Below are 18,004 nucleotides of genomic sequence, written 5' to 3' on the forward strand. Positions count from 1 at the left end.
TTTTTCTTTCAAAGAAAAACAGGAGATTCCTTTTACAATACCTTGTAGGAAATAGCAAGAAAAAAGGGAAAGCAAGTTTTGTACAGACACAGGCTAAGGAATCCCGCTTCCCCCAGAACTTCAGTTTTTGTTTCTTCTGGCAGGAAAGAGAAAAAACTGCACACAGGAGTACACAGGACATTTAGCCTTGCTTTCTCTAGTGCCAGCTAGCAAACTGCTGATATATTTGTATCTTTCATAATAAAAAAAATTGAAAGAAAACAAACTAAAAGCACTAAATCCCAAAATACCCCTTAAAAATGCAGCAGCACAAGTCAGACCTTGCATAGCTCCATTTTCTGTGGCTTTGTGTGTTGTGTTTGGGTTCTCCCCACCAGTAAGGCACAGAGGAGTCTTAATATTTTCCTGTGGTTAATTCATTCCTTCAACACTTTCAGGTATTAATTCTCCAGGGACTTATAAACATCAAGTCCCCACTGTGGTCTTTTCATGGGAGAGACACTTGTGGGACTCTGTTCACTTTCTTGAAACTTGCAGGACAAAAGTTGCTAATAAAACTGTTCCACTGCAACATGATTAAAATTAGACAGTGTATTCAATTGTTGTTAGCAGGGTCAGACAGAAAAATGGGAATTCAAAAGCTCAAGTTTTCCAGGTCAGCTTAAACAGGGTCAAGATTTACCAACTTGCAGAAGCATTTGTATTTGGTTCAAAGGGGTTTTTGTTTACTCTCCTTGTTACACTGGTTAGAACACCTCACAAAGTTTTCTATGGTTTTCCCTGAGAGCATTTTTTTTTAAACTCTATTTTTCAAAATAAATATTTCTTTCCTTGTGACAAAACCTTCCAATTTTTCCAATGCAATTACCTTAGGAATTTAGTGGCCTAAATTTAGTGGACAAACTTAATTAAACATCAGAACCGATTCCATGAAAGATTCTTAAGAAAGAGGACTTTTCCTTTATTTAAAATAAAGCATTCCTATACTCTTAATGAGTGGATGCATTCTAAATGCAAAGCTGAATATACAAAGTATATTTGTATATAATACTATATATATATGTAATACTATATATGTATATATGTATATATAGTATATATGCATATATGTACATATATATGTATGTGTGTGTATATATGTGTGTATATATATATGATATATGTGTGCATATATGTGTATATATATGTGTGTGTGTGTATATACATATACATATATATACACATATACACATATACATATATATATATATATATAAAACCAGCTAAAATACAAGGTGTTGAAGAATAGTAACACCAATATTTTTTGAACTAAAGGCTCTCTGTGTTAGAGAAACACCCAAAACACTCTTAAAAGCAAGGCACTTTTAATGAGTTGGGTATTTTTTTCCAGGCAGTTCTCGATGAGCACTCAGCCCAGTCCTGCTGCTGCTGGAAGAGGCAGTGCTGCTGACTTGGGGAGGGGCAGGAGTCCCCTCAGTGTGGCTTTAATCCTTTCAGATCAGTCAGAAATTCCAGATGTGGCACTCCTCACAGTTAATGGGCACTCAAAAGCTGCTCAGTGACAGCAGAGAGAAAGAGGAACAGGGGTATGGACACCACGAGGCACAGATGAGAAGAGCTAAGGTTTGACACAGATTCTGCCCTGAAAGAAAAGGGGAAAAAAACAAAGCAATATAGCTTTTTCTCATCTAGTGAATGAATAAATAGAAGGTGACAGAAAGTCTTTTGGATGCTTATGAATGTCAAATACTTTTAAGTGGCTGCCTTTCCTTGTCACTTAACATTAAAGAGCCATCTAAAAATACACTTATGCTCAGTCATTTGGTTAGGGACATAAGGCTTAGCTGACTTATAACTTCAGGATTGATTAGGTAAAAATGTTAAGGTTGACTTTTCTTTTAGAACAGCCCCCCTTGATAGTTTATGCATTATCTTTGTATAATTTCCCCACCATCTGTGTGTATTACTTAAACAGATTAAGAAATAGAATTGTAAATTAGTCCTGCAAGAAACCCTTTCAAACTCAAGATCTTCTGTTTGCCTTTATTATTTTTATTATTTTTCCTTCCTCAAAAGAAGTGCCTGTATATATTCAAAGTATATTTCTCCACAAGGTTTTGCAAACTAAGCTTTACAGCATTTTACTGGTGCATGAAAACAAAACAACAAGGAAAGCAAGAACTAATCCTTCCTAACTAGAGATGCTCATTTTGCTTTCTAAGCACAAGTAGTAACTGATCAGAAAAAGGAAATCATTATTGCTTCCCATTCTCCTATTAGAAATTTCCATACTTTCATTTATGTTAAAATGTAAATTAACTCCTTGGTGGCTATTTACAAATCAGGAGTAGGTGCTCCTAATGAAAACAGCAAAGGCCAGAAACTCTGTAATTGTATCAAACAGCTGGACCAGATCTCTGAAAGTTGGTTGGGTGGTTCAAATTCTACCTCAGTGGGTGGGAAAACTCAAGGGGAAACCAAACAGCACCATTTGTACCTCTAAGGAGTTAAAATTTTCCTCCTTGTAACAGTGAGCTGTGCTATTGCTAATCAGGGAAAGGAGTTATTTTCAACTCCTCTCCCTGTGCCAAGAAGGCATCATTCAGGTGCACCATTCAAATCTTTCTGTCACTGATTTTTTATTTGTTTTTCCCCCCTTAGAAATTGCTCATCTGCATGACCAGATTATTTTCCTTTTTCCACTCAGGCTCATCTCTGTACTGTATCAATAGCTTTATACTAAAATTGGATCCCAGTGAAGGTTTTCAGGCAGCTGAAGTCATTTTGAAGGCATTTCAAAAAACCAAACACCAAACAGATGGACCAGCTAACCAACAACAAAAATAACCATCCACCCCAAAACACCAGCACTCCTGGAAAACTCATACTGCTGAAAGTTTCTGACTAAGGATGGAGGTTCAAAAGGTTTTTAAGGGAATAGAGAAAAAGCACAAGTCCTGCTGTGATCCTGCACAGATATATTGTTTCAGAACACTCTAGTATTGCAAAAGATTAGTGCATTGCATGATGGCAGAATGAACTCACAGCCACATTACTCCTTCCCCTTTTCGATCAATTCTATTAAAACATTGTAGCATAAACTCATTTATTTCAAGTTTATGTCATTCAGAGTTTAACAGAGTTGTAATTTTTAGGATTTTTAACCCCCAGTTTTAGTTCAGTTACAGAGAGAGAGGATGAGTCAGAAACTCACCACAGACATGGCAGGTCTGGCTGTTTGCCATGTGCATCAGAGAGCTGATTGTGGGGGTAAATAGGGCTGGAAAAGGTGTTCAGTACTGCCAGAAAATCATGTTTTTGATGGCTAGTGAGATAGCAAAACCAAAATTAGCTGTAAAGATTTCTGGTAGAATTTCATAAGACTAACATATAAATAAAATAAAATAAAATAAAATAAAATAAAATAAAATAAAATAAAATAAAATAAAATAAAATAAAATAAAATAAAATAACAAAATAATATATAAAATAAAATAAAATAAAATAAAATAATAAAAATAAAATAAAATAAAATAAAATAAAATAAAATAAAATAAAATAAAATAAAATAAAATAAAATAAAATAAAATAAAATAAAATAAAATAANAAAATAAAATAAAATAAAATAAAATAAAATAAAATAAAATAAAATAAAATAAAATAAAATAAAATAAAATAAAATAAAATAAAATAAATTCAGTGCACATGGTAAAATTAAGCCCTCCCCTCAGCTTACAGTATGATAATATACTAGTTTTTATCATTAAGGAGCAGGATCTTGGAGCTATTTTAGCTAGTTTTGTAAATATGCCACATCAGAGATTACTAGTGATCAAACAAGGAGACAATGTTAAGGACGAGTAGGAGAGGAACAAGTAAGCAAACCAGAAAATATTTTCATGATATTCAATGACAATAAAATATTGCCATGATATTTAATGACAATTTAAATATTAATGATATTTAATATTGACATCAGAAATACTAATAAAAGACTAGAGGAATGCTAAAAAGGGTGATCCTTCTTGAAGGAGGAATAATCCAATATTAAGAAAATAAAAAAGTGGGTTTGATATTTTGATCTCTAGGCAATGGGTATTTTTGCATTCATTACAACAATTCTTTGCTGTGTTCAGTGTGCACTTTTGGCTCTTTGAGATCAATTCTATGAACTATAAAACCTGTTGAAGAGAACTAACCCCACGAAGAGACAATGGGTCTCAATACCCTGGGTAGGACAGGAGGGGTGCAGACCTACCTGTGCCACTACAGAAATGCAGGGCCATGCACAAACACCCCCTGTGGGACATTGCTTTCTGCCTTGGACCATCAAATCTGGTTAATTATGCAGTTCTTTCCTCTGTTTTCACAGATCCCTTTGAACTGTGCTGCTGAAAAGCCACTGATGAGCAAGGTATTAGAGATCAAAACCAGCCTAGAACTGCAAACACAGATCCATCACCCATGGAAGTTTTGACTGGGACCTCAACTTCAACTTTTGCTCCTTTCCATTCATTGCACTGGCTGAGGGTATAAATATCCCCACAACAAGGTTCAGAGACAAACCTGAAGGTGAGTTTTCTGGATCCTGTCCTTATTTTTGACTTTAAAGTGCATCTCAGTGGCAGCCTCTTGCATATGGTACATTCTCATTGAAGTGCTCATTTTTTCATGTAATACCAAGTACTTCAAAGCACACTCCTCTGTTTCTCTACTCCTCATTGGCTTCAGCAGTGAACAGCAACTAGGTTGGGAGTATTATATCTGACTTCTAATTCCATACAACATCAAAGGGACATATGTATATTTTAAAGAATTACAGCCAGAGCTGTGCAAAACTTGCCTTACAAGCCCCAAACCTTAGTAGTGTGTTTGTATCCTCACCTTTCTTTATATTATCCTTTTCATGCTCGGTGTTAGGATCACAGAAAATCTGTTGATAGAACAACTCCAATTATACCAAATAAAACCAAGATACTTTAAAGGTTCAGATAATAAATTATGTCCTTGGTTTTCACAGGCACAGGGGAGACTAACTTCTTTCAACTAAGAAGGAATGCCAAATAATTGCACAAATAATACATGCTTGAAGTTTGTCATATGCTTGGTCTCCTTCCTTTTTACTCTGTCTGATCTGTATTCCCCCAAGTTTTCTATTTCTCTCCAAATCAATTGCATGACTACTCTGCCTCCCTGAAATAATGACACAAAAGGACTCCCCACCCTGAAAAAAACAACATCATGCAAACCACTTGTGAAGTTTTTAAACGTGCACTTGACATTTTTGAGTTTAGGGATGCAAGTGGATGTTTGTGCTGAAGTTGTTTACCCAAAGGCACTTTAGGTGCCCCCATTACTGGGTCACCATGTAGCAGCTAAAGCTCTCTCAATCCATCATGTACTCATGTTCCTAGCACCCCATGGGAAGACAAGAAGTGCTATTATCTCTGGTTTATAATTAGGACAATGAAGGCAGGAGAAGCAAGAAGTGTGGTTTCCAGAAGTACTTCAGATCCTAAGTCACTTAACCCTTATTATGAGCAATATTGTGGAGTGTGGCTCAGCCAGCAGCCTTTTCTGTGCTGCTCCCTGGAATGAGGCACAGGGCTCCTCTGGGAGCAGCCTGCATGCTGCTGCTGGAGGAGGAATCATTAGAGATGTTTACTTGTCACTACACCTAAACCAGAGAGACCTTTCTGAGAGCAGCAGCCTGTTTTCAGGCCTCCATGTGAGATGTTTGCTGTGTCGCAGCTTTCCTGGTGGCTCGCGATCCGTGCACCTCTCTGGCTTTCTGCTCCAGAGAAGCTTGTTAAGCGATGCTCTTAGTTTGGAAATGTCATTTAGGCTCCTGCAGCAGGAGTGTTCATGAAAATTTTACCTTTATTTGCTATGAAGGGTACCTGAACCTCCAGTAAGCCAAACCCCTGTCCTGACTGAAGGACCATCCTCAGACAGACCGTGTTCGTGCCTAAGTGTGCACATGTGTAGCTTTGCACATGTGTTTAATGTCACTGGATACTTCTGCCCCTGCTTACAGCCCAGAAGTTCACAGAAACAGCTTGCTTGGTGTATTTTAAAGTACTGACCATTATTAAATACCAAAATTTAAGTGATAAGCTTGCAGTGAGCTTTGAAATCGTAGAATGGTTTGGGTTGGAAGGGACCTTAAAGATCATCTCACTCCAAACCCCTGCCCTGAACAGGGACACCTTTCACTCCATCACTGCCCCATCCAACCTGGCTTTGAACACTTCCAGGGAAGCAACCACAGCTTCTCTGGGCATTCTGAACCTCACCAGCCTCCCTCCAGCTACTTATTTACACCCATGAAACCCATGAAGTTGATTTAACCAATGAAACTTGAAGCATTTTTTTTTTGTTTTTCTTAATAAACAGGAAGACACTATGACAAAAAAAAATCAACTCAAGAAAAGCAATATAACATAAAACATTCCCCTCCTGCTGGTATTTTACAGATGACAAGGCATGAAATGATTGATCATACACTGTAATGACGGATAAGGACAATTGGCTGAAAGGTCAAAACTATTAAGTAAATAGTAAAACAAAAAAAAAAAAAAGAAAGACAAGACACTATATTTCTCTCTGAGGCATAGTAAGTTTAAATGGCAGGAACTCTCCGTGTCATAGCCACACTACTTCCATTTAAGCTTAAAGAGTATTGAACTGAAACATCAGCAATTAGTTAAGCATTTTCCCATGTTCTTTGACAAGGAAAATTTGAGCAGGGTTAAGATTGTTTGGATTACTTCAAATGCATATTTACATGGACAGCTAGTGATAAGACAAGGAGGAACATTGTTAAACTAAAAGAGGAGAGATTTAAATTGGATGTTTCAATTAAATTCTTTACTGAGGGTGATGAGGCACTGGCACAGGTTGCCCAGAGAAGCTCTGGATGCCCCATCTCTGAAAATGTTCAAAGTCAGGTCAGATGGGGCTCTGAGCAACCTGGTCCAGTGGGAAGTGTCCCTGCTCATGGCAGGGGCTTGGAATGGGGTGACTTTTAAGGTTTCCTTCACCCCAAGCCTCTCTATGATCATGATTATAGCATGATAGCCATAATAATTCCTTCCCCTTAATTTATGTGTGCATCTACATAGACAAGAACAGATTTTAAAAAAATAAAAATTGATGAGTAAAAACTGAATATATTCATATTTCAGGATTTGTGAACCTCCCTGGATTTTAATAGTCTTTCCATGTCTGGATTTAACTTGGCACAGAGGAGAGTCCTGAGGAGGCACTGGCCACCCTCAAAGACTGTGATCCAATTCTCCTTGCGTGTGATGCTACACATGAAGAAGCTCTGTAGGAAATCTCAGTACCCCCTAACACAGCAAGACTGTGAAAGCAGTTTTTCACCCTTCCAACTATCAAATTGATTTATTTCAATTTTCTAAAAGCAAAAACATTTTTTTTTCCTTTTGTTTGCATGTAGTATTATTTTCTCTTTATTTTCTTCCTAAAGAAACCTCTGCAAACATCCCTCTTACATCCATAAATCACTGAATCTACTTAGCATTTCCTGAAGAGGTGCAATTTTAAATTTTTTTCACATGTGACTTTTTTGTGCCAGTGCATTTGTCAACATTAGAGTAATTAGCTCAAGTTTCATCAACTAGCTGGTGCAATCTGTTCAGAAAGCAACTTGGAATGTTAAAAATCCTAATAAGCTTCTCCTGCTTCACAGTTAATGCCTGAGGGATTTGATTTCAGTTGTGTCTAAAATCAGAGAAAGTATTTTAGTAGATAAATCAATAGCACTAAAAAACATAAACAAAAAAAATAGACTAATTAAGAATGATACTATTAGGCAGAATTATTTTTTATGATATATTAGTTTGCAGCACACTTTAAAAAACCAAGTGGTATTCTACACAGGGAAATCTGAATTAAATCACATCTAGAGATACAAACCCACAAAAGCTTCCATCCCTCAGTAACCTCACGTTTTTGAGTAACCCAATTGAAATAAAAATATTTGAACCACAAATAAGAAGTTATCCAATATCTACTCCTAGTGGATACACAATAATAAATAGTTTCTCTGCTGCTCTTGGCTCTTGCTTTTCTTGTGGATGTTTTTGTCCCAACATGCATGTATTTGTATGTTTTAAGTGCAGATAGAATCAGTCAAGGCAGAAACAAGGAAAAATGTGTTTTTCAAAGCATAAAAAGTATTTATTGATAGGGGTTTGTCTCCACCAAAAGGCAGCACAAAAAATGGAGCCTCTGGAAAACATCTTTAACAGCTGCCTGATCAAAATCATTATTTTTTAAAACACCAAAGCAATATCTCTTCTTTGGAAGCCTTCTACTTACACAATTCAGGAAAAAAAATGGCTTGAAAAACTTTCAAGTAGAGAAGTGAAACAACATGAGCAGCACTGGATTATACAGCATGAATGGTGTGGGGATATAAATTAAGATACACAAATGTGTGATTTATGTGGAGGGTGACTTCCCTGAGACAGCTGTAGGAGGAAAGAAAAGTGGAAATGCAGAAGAAGACAAACACAACTTTCTAATATGGAAAGAAGACAAGTACAAACGCCAGCTTGGTCACCTTCTTTCAGGAAAGTCCTGCAAACCACGTGGGAAAATTCATGGTTGGTAATGTGAAATAAAACTGGGAATGTGCACATCCACTGTGGCTCAAATTCCCTTCTCTCCCTGGTGCACTGTCCATTGCACTCTCTGATAGATGGCATGAGCTATCTTCACAGTGATAGGACCTGCAGATGAAGACCAGAGAACTTTTCCTGAAAGAATGAAGAAATAGGAAATTTCTAATGAAAAGGGCAAGAGATTCCAGGGATGTAAAATACGAGTATTGTTCTTCAGCAGCAAAAAGGAAAAAAACCCAACCTGATAATGACATCCTCCTTATTTGATCACTTCACAGAAATATCTTCCTAAAAATTGCCTTCTCTGAGAGATCAAATTAGGCCGTAATACATTTACTAATTAGCAGTAATGTACTAGAAATTATAACTCGCAGGGTTTTAGCTAGTACCGATTATTTCTCTAGCAAACAAAATTAAACACGCTTTTACAATCTGTTCCCTGACAATTTTCCTGGCTTTCCTTCTGTTTTGCCTCACACCAACAAAAATATAGGGCCATGTTTTGATCTTTAGGCAACACACCTGTGCACCCCTCTTATGAGCCCTGCTGGGCTCCAGAGCTGGGAAAGCAGGGAGGAGATGCTTCATTGCAGTAACACTGGGTGAATTCAGGCATAAATTCTGTGTCCCATTTTGCTCCATGCCATGTTTGTGTGGAGTAGAGATGCCATCAATCCAGCCCTCAGTGGTTATCCCATAAAGCCGAATCCGCGGCAGCCGCTAACCGAGCGCGGCGTCAGGCTGCCAGGACCGTGCTGTTCTGCAGGCTGCACAGTGGTGGCATCTCACAGGCAGCCAAAGCACTCTGGAACAGCTCTAAGGTTGCTCTGGGTTTAACTGGGAACTTGGGGAGCTGCCAGGGGGTCTCAGAGACCAGGAGAAACAAAACCTCTGTGTCTCCATTGTGCTGTGGGTAAGGAGTTGATCCAACGTTCCCAACATCGCTCCCTTAAAGCTGTGCACAGGTGATGAAGTTTTCTCACTCCTTTGGCTGCTGTCCCACCCACCAGCAGGCCCCAAAAAGGGATGGGGATGTAGCTGAAGTCCTGTTCTAAAGCAGCAGGAGGGATTACTGGGGTCATCAATGTCCCTTGGGGGAATTCTCAGGTGCTTGAGTACCATTGAGTACTGAAGTACCATTCCTATTTCACATTACCCTAATTGAATATTGGGGGGGCAATTTTACTTCTCAGATCATAATAGTTGCTGTAGAAAGGTTGTTTTGACAGTATTATTAGTATTATTAGGCTTTGTTTGTATTTTTTAGCATTATACAGAGCTTAGAGTTATCTGTTGAAATATTGATAATGAACTTGATCTTTCCTGCTTCAGTAACAAAATGGTGGCTTTTACCACAATTTTTTATTTTTATTTTTTTTTTTATTTTGGCTGTTTTTCTGGCTTGTGCCCACTTCTTGCTCATTCCTTTGCAAAGCATAAACCATCATCTGCGTGTGTCTGTCTCTTCTCTCTCCTTTCCATGTAGTTTATGGTGAGTTCAACAGCTCCCATTTTGTCTTCCCCCTTTTGTGGAAATCAAGTGAGCTTTGACCACCAGCCCCAGGCCTGGCACTTGTTCTCTAGTGTGCTGGGACACCAAGAAAAACAGGGGGAGCAAGCATATACAAGTTGAGAAGAAGCAACCCTTGTTAAGGTATGTGTTGGTTTTGTTGCTCTTTGTCTTTGCAGACCTGCCAGAATGAATGTCTATAACTTGTGAAGCATTCATTCCTTATTACACAGAGAGTATCAATAAATAAATGTCAATTTTCCTAAACTGCATTTGTTGCCTGAGCTTGTTTAACACGTGTTTTTCAATCCATTGTTGGTTTTTAATGAAAATTGTGGTTTGTATTACTAGTTGTGCTGCTCTGGCTGTCTGGGTTTCCTTGCATTTATGGTAGTTACACAAATAACCTCTTTTTCCTCTTAGCTGGTAAGCACAAATGCTATTACAGCTACTTCAGTGCAGAGCTCTGCAAGGCTGAATGCACTGAATGCTCTCAAAGCTCAATTTGAAATTTCCTTTTCTATTTCAGCCCTTCACTGCTGAATCCTGCCTATTATGGAGTACCTTGAGAAAAGTTTTATGGGATCCACAGTAATCAGCAGTTGAAGGATGGCCACAGTGTGAGATAAGAGCAATACTTAACAAAGAAAATAAACTAAATATTAAGTTTGGTGTTCAACAGGGTGATCCAGTCTCAGGATGTGGCAAGCAGGCAATACTCAGCTGGTCTCATTTCAGGTCTGGGTGTTTATCAGACCTCAAGATTGCTCCCAGGCCTCTTTTCCCTGCTAGCAAAAGGCTGTTTAGATGGACTTTAGAGGGTCTCTCCATGCAGCAAAAGTCCAGTGTGACACTCTGATACCTCATCTTGGGTCTGGGTATAGGACAAGTTGAAATGCCAGATGGGGTAGGGAAGGAAGACCTGTATGGTCTGCAGCCCCTGGTTACAGGGACAGTGGGCAGACAGCAGTAAGAAAAATTTTCATAAGAAAAAATTGCTCTGATTTCTGCTTTTTCCAACAAACCAACTCCCTTGCAAAGAGGGCAGAGACTGAGGGGGATTAAAATTGTTAAAACTCAGTTTTGCAGATCTGAGGATCTTAGGAACAGAGTGGCAGATACACATATTCTATGGCAAAAAAAAAGAAAGTTGAATGACAGTCTTAATATTCCTTTCTAATATGATGTATTGTGACAATAAAAATCTATTTGTAGTCTTTTAAAGTGATACAGCACGCTGTATTTCAAAAAAAGATAAAGTTGTTGGCAAAACAAATCTTCCAGCAGTTAAAGTGCTATGGCTTTTAAGATACCATAAAGTGTTGAGTTTTTTTCATGTGGGCAAAAGGTTTTTGCTTTTTGAATACCACATCATCTATCAGAAGACAGCCAAGAAGATTGGATATCCATCTGCTGTTAATTTTTAAATTCCACTGTAATAAGCTCATTATTCTAATAATAAAACTACTGTGCAATAATTTAGCAGCAATCACCAATGGATTTTCAGCTGTTTGTGTAGGCAGAGGCTAAATCTGATATGCAAGTAAGCAGCACAACCAAACAGTACACACATTTCTGAGCTGATGTTCGATTAAAAAAGAATAAAAATAAAATCAGAAACCCTTAACAGACTTCTTCAAATATTATTTTTCCAGCTAAAGCTACCCTTGACATACAAATGGATCTCACTGGGGTGAAAAGCACTAATTCAATGAAGAAGAATGTGGTGTGTTATCAGATATATCTAGTGATTTTCTAGTTGAAGTGACTTGTAAAACAGAGAACAGCTGGCTTTTACGTGGGTTTTTTTTTTTTGTTGTTTTTTTGCTTGCCTGCCTGGAAACAATAACAAACAGAGTATTTCACTTGAAGTACTGTTTGGCATCCTCACTCCAGCAGCAGAACTCTCCAAATTCCCAGAATGTTACCCTTTATTTATATTGCTGAACTGCATGCTATCTGTGGGCCTCCCGGATTCTAAGTGCTGCCAGGGTCTACCTTGCTCCCAGTACAAATCAGAGCAGGCTCAGAGAGCAGTTGCTTTCCAGGCTGCTGTAAGAGGGGGAAGAAATCAATTCTTAGCTGTGCCATTGGCTCTGTGCCAATGGAGGATACCCCACAGATATTTTCAATCAAAAAACTTGCATCATTGTGGCAGCACAAAATGTCTAGGGTAAAAAAAAAACCAAATTGGGCCCTCTGGTTCCTCCCCTTTAGAGATACAGATATGAATCCAAGCCTGTTTATCAGCTCCAAATACACCGAAACTTTGAGGAAAGTTTGGATCTATAGCTGTATTTTACAACATGAGCTATTCCTACTCCTGACATATCTCGCTGTGCCTGTGATTAGGAAAGGTTATGACTGTGAATCATGGCTTGAGGAAATGTGTAGTACACCTGTGTACAAGAGTAAACTGAATTCAGTTTGCTATTTATCTACTGTATTTATCTCAGTTAAGTAAACTTCGAGTTTGTCAAGATTTCCTGCTGGAAATTCTCATGATAATACGAGTATAATTGCCTTTTTATTGCCACAGACATCTGCTACAGTTTTCAAACAAAGAAAATACTGTGGTTTTTTTTTCCTTCCCCTCCCCAGGCTTTCTCTGTAATAAGATCCTCTCTTATTTTGTGTGTGATAGATTACAAAGCCAACTGAGGGGCAGTAGAAACCAACCAGCCAACCCTTTCTCCTCCAGACCCTCATTGCCCTCCATCACGAGGACAAGAAATAAAAAGTTGTGCAATAAAGACTGTAGTCCACTAAATGCCAAATCTGCACACTGGGATGCAGAAGAAATCAAACAGTTCCCTCCCATTCTCTTCATTTTCTTTCAAAGGGTCTTGAATACTTCCAAAATGCCTGTGTCAAGGGCAATATGGGCAAAAAACATTTATGTTAAACCCCTGGCTCTCCTTTATTCTGCAGGGAAGTCCCTAAGGTGTTCCCCTGGCATTTGAGCAGATCAGTGTGAAACTGCATGGTCACTTCAGGCAAGGTTGAAGGGGTCATGTCCCCCCCTGTCACCTGGTCCCAAAAGAGAACTTGTGCTCTCCCCCTCACTGAGGGAGAACAGGGGGATCACAGCTTGGCATTTGTTGGTTTTTTGATACATATTGATATGAGAAATAAAGAAACTGAAATAAATAAAGCAATTGAAATAAATCTGGTGCAGTACCGAGGAAGGCAAATACTGTCCTTCAGCTAAAAAGCACTCCAGAAATGTTATGGGGAAATGTGCATGATGCCTATTAGAATCTGTCTGAACTTGGCACATTTCAGTACTTTGAGGGATCAAGAGGAAAGAGGTTCCTCAGCTTTCATTCAGAGGTATTTCTAGAGAGACCTGCAGTGAGGATAGTCAGAAAAACCAGTCTCTTGCTGCAGGTCACCCTCTGCCTTAGCTCATCATCCAGGACCAAAGTTAACTTGTCAAACCACCTGAACCAACTGAGAAATATCAGAGCAATCCCCTACCATAGGTATCAGCTCCCACCAATAGCTGTGTGCCCCCTGAAGTGTGCTGAGGCCTGGCAGCTGTGTGTTGGTGGCAGCAGCCTCACCCCTGGTTTGCTCAGACACTGCAGCACAGAGTAATATCGAGGTACTGCTGCAGTTTGGCAGGACTGCTAACCCCCCTGCTCCAACAGGATAAGCTACAAAGGGCTAACTTAGAATTTATTAAGTCCTCCAGCTGTAGTGGAGGGTTTACAGCCATGCCCAGAGGGAGGAGGAACACACAGCAGCAGTTCCACACTGAGTGTAATTATCTATGGGCTCAGCATAAACGGGGGACTTTTTTATTTATTCTTTTTAAACACACAAAAAACCCCCAAATCAGAAGTCAGAACTTCAAACTAGAAGACAAAAATCGGATTTTGAACTTTTGATGTCCACACAGATGCTGCCTAACTTAATAGCCTTACTGCTGAAAGGAATTTGGAAAGGTGTTTCCTGACTCACAGTGGATGAAAACAAAGAACTCAGGTTTCATTTGTCTGAGGACACACAGAAGGGAGGCCAGGAGCAAGGAATGGGCCTTGGTGGCATCCAAATGCTTTCAAAAAGTGTCAAAGAATTAGAGACCAGCCTTCCCTGTCCCAGCTAGCTTGATGTCTGCTGTTAGAGCAGTGGAAAGATGTGTACTCAGAGCAAACAGGAAAGAACTAGCACAAGACAAGTAGGGAGGTGTTTGGTCTCTCATTCTCCAGATTCAGATTCTTGCTGGAAAGTTGGGTCTTCCAACAATAAACAGTCAAGATTTCCATTTTATTGGAACATTTTTATTGAGTTTTTATTGTTATGTTAACCTAATAATATGTGTTGTTATTGTGCTATGAAATGTCCATTGTTCTCACACAGACCAACAGCTACATTGTCAACCAATGTGACAAATCCTGATGTCCACCCCATGTTTTGATGGGTACAAATAATGTACCCATCAAATGTTGTAATGAGTGACAACACACCTCGAGACACTCAGATGTAGCCTAAAATACATTCAAAGCTTTGCCCAACTTGATGGGCTGTGCTTGTTGACGCAGGGCTACAGAGACCATGGCTCAAGAGGACCAAATGTGACATTTTTTTGCAATGCTGTGTGTGATGAGAACAAGGAGATTGACATTTACCTGCTAGAAAAAAGCCTAAGTTTCAAAACATGCCACTGAGATGCACATCTGTGTAAAGGAGATAAGCACAGGACCTAGAATATGATGGACTACACTCTTGTAGTCCAGTGCAGCCCCTATTTAACAGAAGGCCAATGGGTTATTCCTGTGAAGGGTTTCAAACTAATGGATCACAAAAAATGTCTTGAAGTCTTTGTAATACATCCCAGGGAATTTTGCTCCAAGCATTTCACTGTGTAGTTAGAAATATGCTATGGAAAAGTGTAATTCTACCTCTCCCCCAGCCCCAGCATCTTCAAATTCACAAGAAACTTCCCAGGCAACGTGATCCAGCTGGAGTCTGATATGTGGAAAGGCAAAGATCTGACTCTGTAGTCAGACAGAGAAAATTCAGACACATAAATAAAAAAATGTAATAACTTGTATTCTTTTCCATGTTCATGTCTTAATGTTTGTTCTGTTCCTCACACGGGGGAATGTTAGTGATCAAAGGAACTCTTTTTTCGATTATTCAATTTATTTACCTTAACATGTAACATATTTAAAATGAGATTGTCAGAAAGACAGCAGAAAGACTCTTTTCAGAGGCACTCAACTCTCAAATCCCTCAAACTCCTCACTGTATTCTCAAGGCAAAGCTCAGGACACAGACACATTGGCACAGATGATGATCACCTTTTGCCATGATAGACTTCATGGGTAAAGTCTGTTTAGGTGAATTATATCGCTGTTAAGTTCATAATATATGCATTAATTAGGTTAAAATATATAAAAAGATGAAAGCTCAGCACTTAACTTTCTTAAGTTAAGCTTTCCCCCCATCTTTTTATTAAAAAAAGAGTTTAAATAAATACATTGGAATATCTAGTGACTCAAAATGGTGCAATGTTCAGATGAATAACTATTAAAAATCTGGAAGCACACCACTTCCATTAACACTGCACAGAGGAAGAAAACTTAAGTGAAGTTTTCATATATTCTGGGTTTAAATCAAATATATTCCCAACGATAAGAATCATTCTTACAGTCAGCTACCAGGGGCAGCAAGATAAGTTAGACAGCTAGCTGGTAGCATAATTATGCTCCAATATAAAAATATAACCATTCTCTTTGCTTTGTTAATAGCTCTGGCAATTTGAACCAACTCAATAAAAAGCAAAAAAGGTATTTGGCTGTCTGAAAGTCATCACACAGCACTCTTGTGTAATGCTTACTTTGGATAAAGGGCTGACACTGTGTTATAACATGACACACCAGTCACAATTTTTCAAAGGACAGAAGTGATTTTTAAATCAGGAGTGAATGTGTGTTTAAGCCACTTTTCAAGACATTTTTACTGCTGTCCTTACGAGTGGCATGACTGTTCCAAAGTCACAGCAGCCTCATTAGAGATGTGACCTTTGGGCAATTTCATCAAATTAAGAACTGAAATCCAGGGGCTGGCGAAGGGTCTCTGATACAGGTGCAAAATTTTCCATACAAATGAATAAATAAAGAAAAAAAAAATAAAGATGGTTTAAAAAATAATGAATCACAACAGCTATGAATGGAGCCTGCTCTACCTTTCCATTTTTGGTTTGCTTGGTGAGGAGAACACACAACCCCACAGACCCAAAAACATCAGAAACAGAAATCTCAGTTTTTCAGAGCCTGTGGGGATTTAGTTCTAGGAAGGAAACAAAATCCATCAGCATGGAGAGCTTGGCTCTTGTGTGTGTTATCCTGTACTGCCATGAGTCTCTTTCCTTTGATGTGAAGAGTTATTTCTACCCTTCAGATTTAGGAATTTCTTCATACAATGGTGAAAAAGCTGCAAAACTAAAAAAAAAAAAACAAACTAAAAAAAAAACAACCCAAAAGTAAATAAAAAAAAAACCAAAAAAAATTCCTAAAAACCTAAAAAAAGCAAAAAATAATGTATATTGGCCCCTGAAATTTTCCTTTTGTTTGAGATTAGAAGAAATTATCACTACCACATTTCCCTGTGCACTTTTCCAGAAAAATTTGGTGATGGTACACTGAAAACTAAGCCTGGACACTTAAATCAGTACAAGTTTGGTTTTACATGCCAGGGAAATAAAATGTACAAATTGAAGGGCTTGACAAGAGGTAGTCTCACTTCTGGACTGACACACAGCAAGCCCTACCTGTTTATTTCCCACCCACTCAGCTCTGCCAACACAAGACTCTAGAACTGCAATCTAAACCATCTCCATGGAAAAACAAAAACCCCCACATGTCCCTCGAATGTTGCTTTTAATTAAACAGCAAATGGATCAAAGAGTATTTTCCTTTTCTTGCCCATCAGTGCAGTCCTATTCAGAGCAAAAAGCAAAACCAAGAATGTCTCCTGACCCTTTCTCCTCAGAGATAACAATAATGATAAAATCACACAGTAAGGCAATTAAAAATCACAGATTTGAACACATACCTGGCTGCTTTGCTATCTCTTTTGACAGTAATTGTCTTAATCAACTACTTATAAACAATCTTAACAATCACTTTTCCCTCTGCTGTCCCCCTACTCCTTCAGTAGCAAAAATCAACATAATTTTCTTTATATGGACTCAAGCTCTTTTTAGTAACATTAATATTAGAGGACTGGATTGAGTGTGGTTGCATAATTTCTAGCACAGTGAAGTCCTGAACTAGGACTGGAATTACTAATATCACTGAAATTCTCCCATTCCTAATAATAATAAATTGAAAATGACTGCTTGGCTTATCTCTGTAAGTAATGGGATCACATTAAGACAAGTGCACTGAAGATAAATATTGGATATAAACTCCTGACAGGAAGACATCTTAGAATGAGAGATGGGAAGAAGTTCTTTCCCCTCAGTTATATTGATTTAGAACAAGGGAAAAAAGAGCAGAAGTAACACCAGAGAAAGCACTGGACTGGCCTAAAGCAGAAGTAGAATGGTGGAGAGGGAAAGAACACCATAACCTAGATTACTTACACTCTGAGCCTGCAGCAACTGAAAATAAGTATTGGCCTAAAATATTGTGTGATCCTAACTAGAACGGTGTTCTTGGAATTTGTGGCTGGAAAAAAAATGTCAGGAAAGAAAAAAAAAAACCATTAGGGAAAGTATTAACAATTAATCCAGACTGTCTTAATGATTGAATTTAGACTGTCATGAACAGAATCTGCCTCTGACATAAACTAAATATTCTTGTAGAGTGCATCTATAGTTCCTGCTGT

Source organism: Parus major, chromosome 1A (genome assembly GCF_001522545.3).
Source record: "Parus major isolate Abel chromosome 1A, Parus_major1.1, whole genome shotgun sequence".
In the NCBI taxonomy this organism is placed as follows: Eukaryota; Metazoa; Chordata; class Aves; order Passeriformes; family Paridae; genus Parus; species Parus major.